The following is a 13419-nucleotide window of genomic DNA, read 5'->3' as shown; positions in this document are numbered from 1 at the left end:
CTGTGACCTTAATGAGGATATTGTGTACATATGTACTCTATATCAACATCACACACACACACATATATATTTTTTTACCAGAGCACTGCTCAGCTCTGGTTAATAGTGGTGCAGGGGACTGAACCTGGAACTTCGGAGCCTCAGGCATGAGAGTCTCTTTGCATAACCATTATGCTATCTACCCATCTACCTCAGCTCTCAACATCATCTATAACTATCAATATCTATAATATGTATCATGTATCCATCTATATCATCCATCGACCTATCAATCTATATCTTTTTTGAGACTATTAGAGGAATGATTTTATTTTGTTTTTTACACTTTATTAATTTTTTAGAAGTGCCCTTTTTAATATTTATTTATTTTCCCTTTTGTTGCCTTTGTTGTTTTTTATTGTTGTAGTAGTTATTGTTGTGGTTATTGATGTCATTGTTGGATAGGACAGAGAGAAATGGAGAGTGGAGGGGAAGACAGAGAGGAGGAGAGAAAGACAGACACCTGCACACCTGCTTCATTGCCTGTGAAGCGACTCCCCTGCAGGTGGGGAGCCGGGGGCTCAAACCCGGATCCTTAAGCCGGCCCTTGCGCCACGTACGCTTAACCCGCTGCGCTACAGCCCGACTCCCTCCATCTCTTTTTAATGATTTTATTTATGAGAAATGATAGGAGAAGAACCAGACATCACTCTGGTACATGTGCGGCCGGGGATTGAACTCGGGACCACATGCTTGACAGTTCAAAGCCTAATTCACTGCACCACTTCCCCAACCACTAATCAGCATCTTTTATGAGAATCACCAGAGCCTTCCTGGCACAAGCGATCAGCCTGCAAGCCCATCGCCTTCACCACTGCGCCACCTCCCGGGCTGCCGGGTGAAAAAAATCTTGTTTACAACTTGGGGAGGAGGCTGATCTTCCTCTACCCGCCAGGTGTGTGTGTGTGTGTGTGTGTGTGTGTGTGTGTGTGTGTGTGTGTGTGTGTGTGTGTGTGTGTGTGTGTGTGTGTGTGTGTGTGTGTGTGTGTGTGTGTGTGTGTGTGTGTGTGTGTGTGTGTGTGTGTGTGTGTGTGTGTGTGTGTGTGTGTGTGTGTGTGTGTGTGTGTGTGTGTGGTGTGTGTGTGTGTGTGTGTGTGTGTGTGTGTGTGTGTGTGTGTGCGCGCACTTGGGGGGGCCTTTTTCTGGTCATTCCAGTAAAGACCGACAGTCACTTAAGAAAAAGAGTTGAGGGGAAAGCTATCATGGGAGGGGGTGGGTTATGGAGATTGGGTGGTGGGAATTGTGTGGAGTTGTACCCCTCCTACCTTATGTTTTTGTTCATTAATCCTTTCTTAAATAAAAAATTTTTTAAAAAGAAAAAAAAGAAAGAAAAAGAGTTGAGGGAGTCGGGCGGTAGCGCAGCGGGTTAATCGCACGTGGCGCAAAGCACAAGGACCGACTTAAGGATCTTGGTTCGAGCCCGGGGCTCCCCACCTTCAGGGGCTTCGCTTCACAGCCCCTCTCTCCCTCTCTGTCTTCCCCTCCTCTCTCCATTTCTCTCTGTCCTATCTAACTACGACGACATCAATAATAACTACAACAATAAAACAAGGGCAACAAAAGGGAAAATAAATATTTAAACATTTTTTTAAAAAAACATTTCAAAAAAACTTATCAAGAAATGAAAAGGAGCAATTGATTCTTCTCACTGGGAAGAAAAAAAGAACAAAGAACTCTGCAATCTGCAATTTACAGGATTTTGCTGGGTTCATCTACATATGCATGGAAGCCGGAGTTTGGCAGCTGGAGGTGGTGGTGAGGCGGGTTCACCTCCTGGGGTGAAGGGTCTCCAGGGCTGTGGGCTCCCCCCCACTTCCAGCTCCCAGAGATTTCCTGTCATTAGAGACCTGGCTAATGAGGTGAAATATCATTCTAGGATCTTCTTGCTCTTAATCAGCGTGCAGCTTAGTCACATCCTGTGGCTATCTGTTCTGGGTCCTCACGATGTATGATTATTACTGGCAGTCCTGAGCCCAGAATGACTTCCGGGAATAATTCCAGGGCCCACCTGGTTCCAGGACAACACCCCTGCAGCTGCAACATGGAAGGAGGAGGAGGGGGAGGGGAGGAAGAAGAAGAAGAGAAAGCGGGCAAAGCCGCCTGTGGAAAATTTTGCCACTCAGCCAAGGTGTGAACTTGAGAATAGATCAAAAAGGAACTTTACCGGTAACGGGGTGATTCAAATTGCAAAGTTAATATAGCATGAATTTTCTTTCTTTTTTTTTTAAGATTTTATTTATTTATGAGAAAGATAGGAGGAGAGAGAAAGAACCAGATATCACTCTGGCACATGTGCTGCCGGGGATGGAACTTGCGACCTCATGCTTGAGAGTCCAAAGCTTTACCACTGCGCCACCTCTCAGACCACAGCATGAATTTTTTTCTTAAACGAAATTGTTTTTAACATAGGTCCAGTAGGTCCTCGCAGTGGCCCCAGTCGCCACTATGGTGGGGGCCCAGGGACATAGCATCATAGTCCTGCAAAAAGACCTTCATGCCTGAGGTTCAATCTCTAGCACCACCATAAACCAGAGCTGAGCAGTTCTCTGATAAAGAAAAAAAGAAAAGTAAAGGAAGTAAAGGTAAAGGAGAAAAAGGACAAAGAAACAGCATAATGGTTATGCAAATGGATTTCCTGCCTGAGGCGCTGAGGTCCCAGCTTTAGTCCCTAGAACCACCATAAATCTGAGCTGAGCGGTGCTCTGGTGTTTTTGTGGATCATTAAAATAAAGTAAATTAAAAAAGTAAAACAAAGGACACAAAATTCTCAAGCATGATATCCCAAATTCAATCTCCAGCAGCACATGTACTAGAGTAATGCTGTTTCTTAATAAGTAAAATCTTTGGGGGGGGGAGGGGGGGAATGAATCCAGGTTTATTTTTTCAAAGTCTTTGCCTCTATTGTCACTTGATTTCTTCCAAACATCCATCTGGTTTTAGTGCTTAAAGGATTTTCTAGTTTTATCTTATCTCTGACTACTAGCCAATTACCTTAGAGCTCATTGTGATGGGCAGGCAATAGAGAGGGGAGGTAGACGGACTAGGAAACAAATAAAATCTTAAAGCTCTATCCCCAGATGTCACCTGCTTTGCTATGTACTCCGCCCATGTTCAACTCCTGCCCCCACCACGCTGGGGGAACCGTCCGTGCGTTGGTGTCTTTTCCTCTTACCCTCTTCAGAACTGTAATAGTCAGCCCAGAACAGTGCAGCCCAGGCTGGGACCAACAAAAACACTGACCCTTTGAACATGAATCCTTAATATGCCCTGAACATTAGCAGCTTTTATATAAATGAAGCTTAATAGAGATTCCCCCAAATTTGACAGCAGCCCTTAAAATATACACAGCACTAATAACGCATTGTTGTGGAAAAAACTATTGAGCTATAAATAATAAAAGCCACCTTTTTTTAAATTAACCCTGCTAGAATAAAACCAAAATGAATTGCTATTCTTCTCTGCTTGTTAGAAAATGGGGGGTGGGGGGTGGCCGGGCGGTGGCACACCGGATTGAGCGCACATAGTAGAAAGTGCAAGCAAGGACTCCTGCAAGAATCTGGGTTCAAGCTCCCTGCAGGGGTACGCTTCACAAGCCATAAAGCTGGTCCGCAAGTGTTTTTCTCCCTCTCTCTCTCCTCCCCTCGCAATTCTGTCTTATCCAATAAAATGGGAAAAAATGGCTGCTAGGAGCAGTGGATTCCTAGTGCAAGAATCTAGCACCAGCGATAACCCTGGAGGCAGAGGGAGAGAAAGAGAGATTGCTGTTACAGGGAAAAGATGATCCAAGAGTATGCAGACAAAACAAAACAAAAAGAAGACAAATAAGAGTCTCATGCTTGAGAATCCGAAGTCCTAGGTTCAATCTCCCACTCTACCATAAACCAGTGCTGAGAAGTGAGTGCTCTGGTAAATAAAAAAATAAAAATTAAAAAAAAAAAAAAAAAGGAAAGAAAGAAAGAGGAAGAAAAAAAAAACACTCAAAGGACTAGGGGAAATAGCAGAGTGGCTACTGGGGAAAAAAAAAAAAAAGACCTTTGTGCCTGAGGCTCCGAATGTCTCAAATTCAATCCCCCATCACCTACAAACTGGAGGGTTTATAGCTGTGCTCAGAAAAATAAAAGGGTGTTGAGAAGGTTTGTCAGGCAGTTAACAAAAAGTTTAAGGGCGTGGGGAGATAGAATAATGGTTATGCAAAAGACTCATACCTAAAACTCCGAAGTCCCAGATTCAATCCTCCCCACCCCCCACCTCCTCCCCCACACCACCATAAACCAGAGCTGAGCATGCTCTAGTGAGAGAGAGAGAGGAGAGAGAGGAGAGAGAGACCAGAGCATCACTCTGACAAATGCTCTGGCGGAAATCAAACTTGGGACTTCATGGGTTTGACTCCAATGTCAACACTTAATCTGCTGCAATACCTCTGAGGTTGCTGTCATTAATCAATTCACTAATTTTCAGGTGAGAGGGAATGAAAGAGGCCAAAGCGTCGAAGCTGCCTTAAATGTGGTGGAGGTCAGGCTCAAATCTGGGTCACATACATGGTGACACAGCACACTATCCAAGTGAGTAATTTTGTGGATCCTTTTTTGTGTTTGTTTAAGATTTATTTATTCACCAGGCCGGCAGGATAGTTCACTTAGCTAGTGGGCTTGCTTCATCGTGCCTAAGACCCAGGTTGGAGTCTTGACTCCCACCACACTGGATGAAGCCTTGGTGTTGTGTTTTTCCCTTTCTCCCTCCTTTTCTTTATTTCTGACTACCTGGGGGGGGGGGGGAGAGTCAGCTCTGAGTGGTGAATCCCAGTCAAGAGAAAAAAAATGTATTTATTTATTTTCATGAGGAGAAAGAGGCAGAGGGAACAGGGCACTGCTCAGCTGTGACCTATGGCTCTGGGAATTGAACCTGGGACCTCTGGTATCCCACGTCAAGTGTACTATCCTACTTTGTTCTATTCTGGGATTACTTTTTTTTTTCACCAGGATTTCTGGGGCTCAGTGCCTGCACAATACCACCACTCTGTTAGCCTCCCTGCCTCCCCCATTTTCTTTTCTTCTCTTTTCTTTATTTTTTAAATATTCATTCCCTTTTGTTGCCCTTGTTTTATTGTTGTAGTTATTATTGTTGTTATTGATGTCGTCATTGTTGGATAGGACAGAGAGAAATGGAGAGAGGAGGGGAAGACAGAGAGGGGGAGAGAAAGATAGACACCTGCTTCACCACCTGTGAAGCGACCCCCCTGCAGGTGTGGAGTCAGGGGCTCAAACCGGGATCCTTACGCGGCCCTTGTGCTTTGCGCCATGTGCACTTAACCCACTGCGTTACCGCCTGACTCCCTATTTTCTTTTATTTATGACGGAGACAGAGATAAATGGGGAGAAAGAAGAGTGAGGGAGAGACAAAAACATCTGTAGCACTGCTTCACTATTCCTGAAGCTTCCCCTGCAGGTGGGGGGCCAGGGGCTTGAACCAATTGTAACATATTTCCTACCAGATGTGCCACTGCCTAGTCCTCTTGTGACTTTTTACTGTTCAACTCTGGTGGTTTTTGTTTGTTTGTTTTGTTTTCCCTTTTGTTGCCCTTGTTGTTTAAGATTGTTGTAGTTATTGATGTCGTTGTTGTTGGATAGGACCGAGAGAAATAAAAGAGAGGAGGGGAAGAGAAAGAGAGACACCTGTAGGTGTCTTCACGCTTGTGAAGCGACTCCCCTGCAGGTGGGGAGCCGGGCTCCAACCGGGATTCTTACTCTGGTCCTCGGGCTTTGCGCCACCGGACTCCCTCAGCTCTGGTTTATCATGGTTCTGGGGACTGAACCATGGACCTCTAACCTCAGGCCTGAGAGTCTGTTCCATAACCATTATGCTATCTCCCCTACCTCCACCATGTCACATTTCTTTAAACTTTTTTATTTACTATTGGATAGAGACAGAGAATTGAGGCAGGAGATGAAGATAGAGAGGGGCCAGCTGGTGACGCGCCTTGTTGAGCGCATTATCTTACGATGCACCAGGATAAGGATTCAAGCTCCTGATCCTCACCTACAGGGGAAAAGCTTCACAAACGGTGAAGCAGTGCTACAGGTGTCTCTTTCACCCTCGCTACATCCCCCTTCCTCTCAATTTCTGCCTGTCTCTATCCAATAAATAAAAATATAAAAAGTGGAAAAAGAGGGAGAGACAAACACCTGCATCCCTGTCTCACCACTCGTGAAGCTTTCCCCCTACAAGTGGGGACCAAGGGCTTGAACTTGGGTCCTTGTGCACTGTAATGTGTGGGCTTAACCAGGTGCGCCACTGCCTGGCCACGCTTTGTTACTTTTTTTTTTTTGCCCTTGTTTATCGTTGTTGTTATTATTATTGTTGTTGTTGGATAGGACAGAGAGAAATGGAGAGGGGGAAGGCAAGGGTAGATAGCATGATGATTATGCAAAAAGACTCTCAGGCCTGAGGCTCTGAGGTCCCAGGTTCTATCCCCTGCACCACCATTAGCCAGAGCTGAGCAGTGCTCTGGTAAAAAGAAAAAAAGAAAAAAGAAAAGAAATGGAGAGAGGGAGACACCTGCAAACCTGCTTCACCGATTGCGAAGCGACCCCCCCCCCTTCAAGTGGGGAGCCGGGGCCTCGAACCGGGATCCAGTCCTTGCGCTTTGCGCCACGTGCACTTAACCGCTGCGCTACCGCCCGACTCCCACTTTCTTACATTTTTAAAAAATATTTATTTATTTATTTATTCTCTTTTGTTGCCCTTGTTTTTTTTGTTGTTGTTGTTGTAGTTATTATTGTTGTTACTGATGTTGTCGTTGTTGGATAGGACAGAGAGAAATAGAGAGAGGAGGGGAAGACAGAGAGGGGGAGAGAAAGACAGACACCTGCAGACCTACTTCACCGTCTATGAAGCGCCCCCCCCCTGCAGGTGGGGAGCCGGGGCTCGAACCGGGATCCTTAAGCCGGTCCTTGCACTTTGTGCCACGTGCGCTTAACCCGCTGCGCTACCGCCTGACTCCCAACTTTGTTGCATTTTTTAAAAGATTTATTTCCTTTTTGTTGCCCTTGTTGTTTTTATTGTTGTTGTTATTGATGTCGTCGTTGTTGGATAGGACGGAGAGAAACGGAGAGAGGGGGGGAGAGAAAGAGAGACACCTGCAGACCTGCTTCACTGCCTGTGAAGCGATGCCCCTGTAGGTGGGGGAGCCAGGGGCTCAAACTGGGATCCTTACTCAGGTCCTTGCACTTTGCGCCACCTGTGCTTAATGCGCTACCCTACCACCTGACTCCCACACTTTGTTACATTTTTGAGAGGTTTATTTGTTCATTAATATGAGAGAGAGGAAGAGAGAGCCAGAGCATCACTTTGGCGTATATGATGATGCCAAGGATAAACTCGAGAGGGACCTCATCATGCTTGTAAGTCTGGCATTTTACCCACTGTGCCAACTCCCCAGGCCACACTGTCTATTTGAATGTACAGCCTCCTTCTAGTCCCACAATTTTTTTTTTCTTTTTCCTGTCAGGCTGCACTAGAAGAAGAAGCATAAGAGGCATAAGGGTGTGCCAGATGGTAAAAAAATAGAGGTTTACAGCACCAAAATAGTGTTGTTTTTATGAAACAAACAAACAAAAAAAAAACTAGGCTAGTATTGAGTGCCAGAAGGCCTGAAACCCAGCTGAGTTAAGAACCTCCACATTTAGCATAAACCTTGACCTGTGTGAACCTCCCACCAGGGGAAGCAGGGCAAGCCTCACAGCCTAGTTAGAGGAGTGCTTGCAGGCTGCCCACACAACATCCTGAAGGCTCATGGGAGAGCCAGTGGGTCTGCCTCTTAGAGGGACAGCTTGACTCTCACTCCTTTTCCTGTCTCTTACCCCTTCCCTCACCATCTTTAGTACTGGAAGTCCTGTCAGATAGTCTTTGGATTCTTTTTTCTTTTTAATCATTTTCATTATTATTATTCCTTTAAAAAAAATTTTTTTTCCTTTTACCAGAGCACTGCTCAGCTCTGGCTTATGGTGGTGCAGGGGATTGAACCTGGGACTTTGGAGCCTCAAGCGTGAGAGTCGCTTTGCATAACCATTATGCTATCTACCCCCGCCCTTAAAGTAATTACTTATTTACTTATTTATTATTGGATAGAGACAGAGAGAAATAGAGAAGGAAAGAGACAGACATACAACTTGCAGCCCTATTTTACCACTCACGAAGCGTTCTCCCTGCAGGTGGGGACGGGGGCCTGAACCTGGGTCCTTGTGGAGGATTATATATACTCTCTACTGGGGGTATGCCACTACCCGGCCCCTAGACAGTCTAGTCTATTGTAACTTGGAGATTGATTTATAATGTGGTCTGGGGATTGAACACTGGATTCTCAGCCATGAAGTCCCGAGTTCAATCCCTGATAGCACATGTACTAGAGTGCTGTCTGGTTCTTTCTCTCTCCACCTGTCTTTCTCATGAATGAATAAATAAATTCTTTTAAAAGAGAGAGAGAGAGTTACAAGAAAATACCTAAATAACTTAGAGATCTGGCACAAGTGTATAAAACACCCCTTCAGGTGTTTTGTTTGTTGTTTGTTTTGTTTTGCTTTTAAAGATTTTATTGATGAGGAAGACAGGAAGAGAGAGAAAGAACCAGACATCACTCTGGCACATGTGCTGCTGGGGGGATCGAACTCAGGACCTCATGCTAGAGAGTCCAAAGTTTTATCACTGTGCCACCTCCCGAACCACAACCCTTCATGTTTTACGGCAACACAAACAGGTAGGAAAGACAAGAAGTAGGCAAAACCTATCGTCTTCCACTGAAAGAAGAAATCTTCAGTACGATAGCATCTCTGCCAGCACTAACTAGGTTATTGAAAAGCCCCTCTTTGGACTTGTCTAAAAATGGCTGGCAAGATAGCTCACTTGGATAGTGTGCCTGCTTTGTCACATACATGACCCAGGTTCCAGCCTGGTCCACTGGAGGGAGCTTCAGTGCTGTGACAGCTTCACTCGTTTTTTTTTTTTTTTTTTTTTTTTTTTACCAGAGCACTAATCAGCTCTGGCTTACAGTGGTGCGAGGGGTTGAACATGGGACGACAGAGCCTCAGAATGAGAATCTGTTTGCATAACCACTATGCTATCTACCCTCACTCTCCCTCTGTCTCTCTGTTTTGTTGTTGTTGTTGTTGTTGTTTTTTGCCTCCAGGGTTATTGCTGGGGCTCGGTGCCTGCACCATGAAATCCACTGCTCCTGGAGGCCATTTCCCCCCTTTTGTTGCCCTTCTTGGCTTATCACTGTTGTTGTTATTATTGTTGTTGTCGTTGTTGTTGGATAGGACAGAGAAATGGAGAGAGGAGGGAAAGACACAGAGGGGAAGAGAAAGATAGACACCTACAGACCTACTTCACCGCCTGTGAATCGACCCCCCTGCAGGTAGGGGGGGCCGGGGGCTCGAACTGGGATCCTTGTGCCTTGTGCCGATCCTTGCGCCATGTGCGTTTAACCCGCTGCGCCACCGCCCGGCCCCACCTCTGTCTCTTTTTTTTTTTAATTTTTTATTTATTTTTTTAAAAACTTTTTAAATTATTATTTATTTTATAACTTTATTAATTTTGTTTGATAGGACAGAGAGAAATTTAGAGGGAAGAGGAGGGAGAAAGACACCTGCAGACCATCACCACTGTGAAGCTTTCCCCCTGCAAGTGGGGACTGGGGGCTTGAACAAAGGTCCTTGCACACTGTAATGTGTGTGTTCAAACAGGTGTGTCTATCTCTATCTGAAAAAGTTGATGAAGAGTGCTCTGAAAAAGAGTGGTGAAGCCCCAGTGATTACAAAAAAAAAAAAAAAAAAAAAACACCCTAACTGGAGACCATACCCTGGAGCTTGTCATTGGATTTGTGAGCCCCGAAATATAATCATGACATATAGCAGATAAGCTTGACTATTGTGGTTGGCAGAAAATTCTGCGGTGCCCAAACCACCCGTGGGCTGTCACCACGCCTGTGCCTTCTGCAAATCTGACCATTTTTTCTCCTCAAGCGCCTGATGGGGTGACAGGTGGGAAGACTAACCACTACACTAACGAGGGAGGAGCTGACTCCCACGCCGGGTAGGAAAAGACACGTTTGGATCCCCACCAGAAGCCTCAGCAATGCATCTGTTGGCAAAAGGAAATGTTACAGACTCTTGAAAATAGAATTTCTGCTACTGCGTGGTTTTAAGTTTTCTGAGCTCTGCGTTTTTATTAGTGAGAGGGAAAGAGAAGGAGGGCCAGGCAGTGGCACACCCAGTTAAACACGCACATTACAATGCTCTAAGGACCTGGGTTCAAGCCCCTGGTCCCAACCTGCAAGGGGAAGGCTTTGCGAGTGGTGAAGCAGGGCTGCAGGTGTTTCTCTGTCTCCTTCTCTATCTCTCCCCCTCTCAATTTCTCTCTGTCTCTATCAGTAATAAACAAAATAAAATTAAAGATTTATTTAAAAGAGAGAGAAGGGGCTGGGAAGATAGCATAGCGATTCTTTAAAAAGACTTTCATGGGAGTCGGGCGGTACACGTGGCACAAAGCGCAAGGACTGGCATGACGATCCCGGTGTGAGCCCCCGGCTCCCCACCTGCAGGGGAGTCCCTTCACAGGCAGTGAAGCAGGTCGGCAGGTGTCTGTCTTTCTCTTTCTCTCTGTCATCCCCTCCTCTCTCCATTTCTCTCTGTCCTATCCAACAATGACGACATCAATAACAACAAGAATGGCAACAAAAAGGGAATAAATAAGTAAATATTAAAAAAAAAAAAAAAAAAGACTTTCATGCTGAGGCCAGGTGGCGCTGAACCTGGTAAGCGTACATGCAAGGAACTGGGTTGGAGTCCCAGGTCTCCATCTGCAGGGGGAAAGCTTTGCAAGTAGTGAAGTGGCATTGCAGATCTCTCTGTCTCTCTCCTCCATCACCCTCTTCCCTCTTGATTTCTGGATGTTTCTATCCAAAAAATAAAGATAAAAATTTGGGACTGGGGAGACGACATAAAGGTTCTGAAAACACCTTTTTTTTTTTTTTTTTTTTACCGGAGCACAGCTCAGCTCTGGTTTATGGTGGTGCGAGAGATTGAACCTGGGACTTTTGAGTCTCAGGCATGAGAGTCTACTTGCATAACTATTATGCCATCTACCCCTGCCCCCCTTTTTTAAATCTTTATTTATTTATTTTGACTAGAGACAGAGAAATTGTGAGGGGATAGGGAAATAGTGCGAGAGAGAGACATCTGCAGACTTGCTTCACCACTCATGAAGCGTTCCCTCTACAGGTGGGGACCAGGGGCTTGAACCCAGATACTTGTGTACTGTAATGGGTGCGCTTAACCAGGTGCGCCACCACCTGGCCCCTGAAAACAACTTTCATGCCTGAGGCTTTGCAGTACTGGGGTTCAATCCCCAGCACCACCAGACGCCAGAGCTGAGCAGTGCCCTGATCTATTTGTATCTTTCTCTCTGTATTGTTCTCATGAAAAAAAAATTTTTTTTTGGCCTCCAGGATTATCACTGGGGCTTGATGCCTGCACTACGCATCCACTGTTCCTGGAGGCCATTTTTTCAATTTGTTACCCTTGTTATTGCTGTTGTTGTTGGATAGGACAGAGAGAAATTGAGAGAGGAGAGGAAGACGGGGAGAGAAAGACAGACACCTGCAGACCTGCTTCACTGCTTGTGAAGCGACCCTCCTCCCTGCAGGTGGGGAGCCGGGGGTTTCTAACCGGGATTATTACCTTTACCTGCTGCGCTAAAAATATTTTTTTAGTGGTCCGGGAGGTGGTGTAGTGGATAAAACTCTGGACTCTCAAGCATGAGGTCCTGAGTTCAATCCCCGGCAGCACATGTATCAGAGAGATGTCTGGTTCTTTCTTCTGGCTGTGTCAGAAGGTGAACAAGGATTTGACAGGACATCTAAAGTCCCCTTCAAAGGCAGCCCCCCACCCCACCCCACCCCCTGGGCTAGGCAGGAAGGTCTGGAGCCCCCAGACCATGTCCAGCCTTTCTGGGGCCATGGCCCACACTAAGTGAAGTTGCTGGGAGCAGCTGGCATAGGTGGTTTATTCTGAAATCCAAGCCCTTCAGAAACTTCACTAAAACCCAAGGAGCGTCCCCATTCCCACCCACCCCCACCCCTGTGCCTGCTTGCGGAGGGCCGGGGTCAGCAGTGAAGCGCCTCCTCAGGGCTCCCCAGCTTGGGGAAGCATAAGACCTCTGCTCCTCTGAGCCCCCAACACCCCTGGGCTCAGTTCCTCTGCTCCTGCAAACCCTGCATGGTCGGCCAGAACCCCGACAGGGAAGTGCCGAAAGGGAAAGGGGTGGGAGTGCGACTGGGCTCAGTGATGGCCGCCCCCAGACCTTCTGGAATCCGGGTTCTTGCCCCCCACCTCCGCAACCCCAAATAGGGACTAGACTCGCCTCTGCAGCTGCTGAGCCACTTTGTCCAGAAGCGCCACCGCCCCCCCCACCAACGGCTGGAGGAGGAGGGGGGAGATTGGGAGGGGAAATGGGGGGCTGCATTGACCTTCACTGCCTCTGCCGCCCAGAGTCCGGTTTAGTTCCCCCTTCTCACAAGCCCCAAGATCATCTTTCTTTTGTCTGTGTTTTTGCCCGTTAATCAGGCAGCTGCTGCAAATGAAAAAAACAAAAGCAGCAACCAGCGAGGTGCAAACACCCTCTCTCCTTCGGCCCTTTAACCATGGAAGTGTGTGTGTGGCTGTGGGGGGCGGGGCGGGGGGCAGGGTTGGGGCCAGAGTCTGACCCTGGGTGCTGACTCTGGCTCCCCTAGGCCCCCAGGTACTGAGGGTTGGGATGGAGGAAAAGTGAGATCCTTCTTTTATAAATGAGGGTGTTGGGGGGGGGTCAGGCAGTAGCCCACCTGGTTAAGCGCACACATTACAGCGCAGGTTCAGGGACCCAGGTTCAAGCCTCTGGTCCCCACCTGTGGTGAAACAGGACTGCAGTTGTCGCTCCCTTTCCTCTCAATTTGTCACTGTCTCTAGCCAATAATAAATAAATATAGGTACATGTTTATTTTTTAATTTATTTATTTATTAATGAGAAAGATAGGAGGAGAGAGAGAAAGAACCAGACATCACTCTGGTACATGTGCTGCCAGGAATTGAACTCAGGACCTCATGCTTGAGAGTCCAATGCTTTATCCACTATACCACATCCTGGACCACACATATTTATTTATTAAAAAATAAATTGGGTGGGGGTAGATAACATAATGGTTATGCAAAGAGACTCTCCTTTTTTTTTTTAATTAATTTTCCCTTTTGTTGCCCTTGTCTTTTTATTGTCGTAGTTATTATTGTTGTTATTGGGCTCGAACCTGGATCTATGCCGGTCCTTGCGCTTTGCGCCACGTGCACTTAGCCT

Source organism: Erinaceus europaeus, chromosome X (genome assembly GCF_950295315.1).
Source record: "Erinaceus europaeus chromosome X, mEriEur2.1, whole genome shotgun sequence".
Lineage (NCBI taxonomy): Eukaryota > Metazoa > Chordata > Mammalia > Eulipotyphla > Erinaceidae > Erinaceus > Erinaceus europaeus.
The sequence above is the reverse complement of the archived record's forward strand: the minus strand, read 5'-3'. Positions refer to the sequence as shown.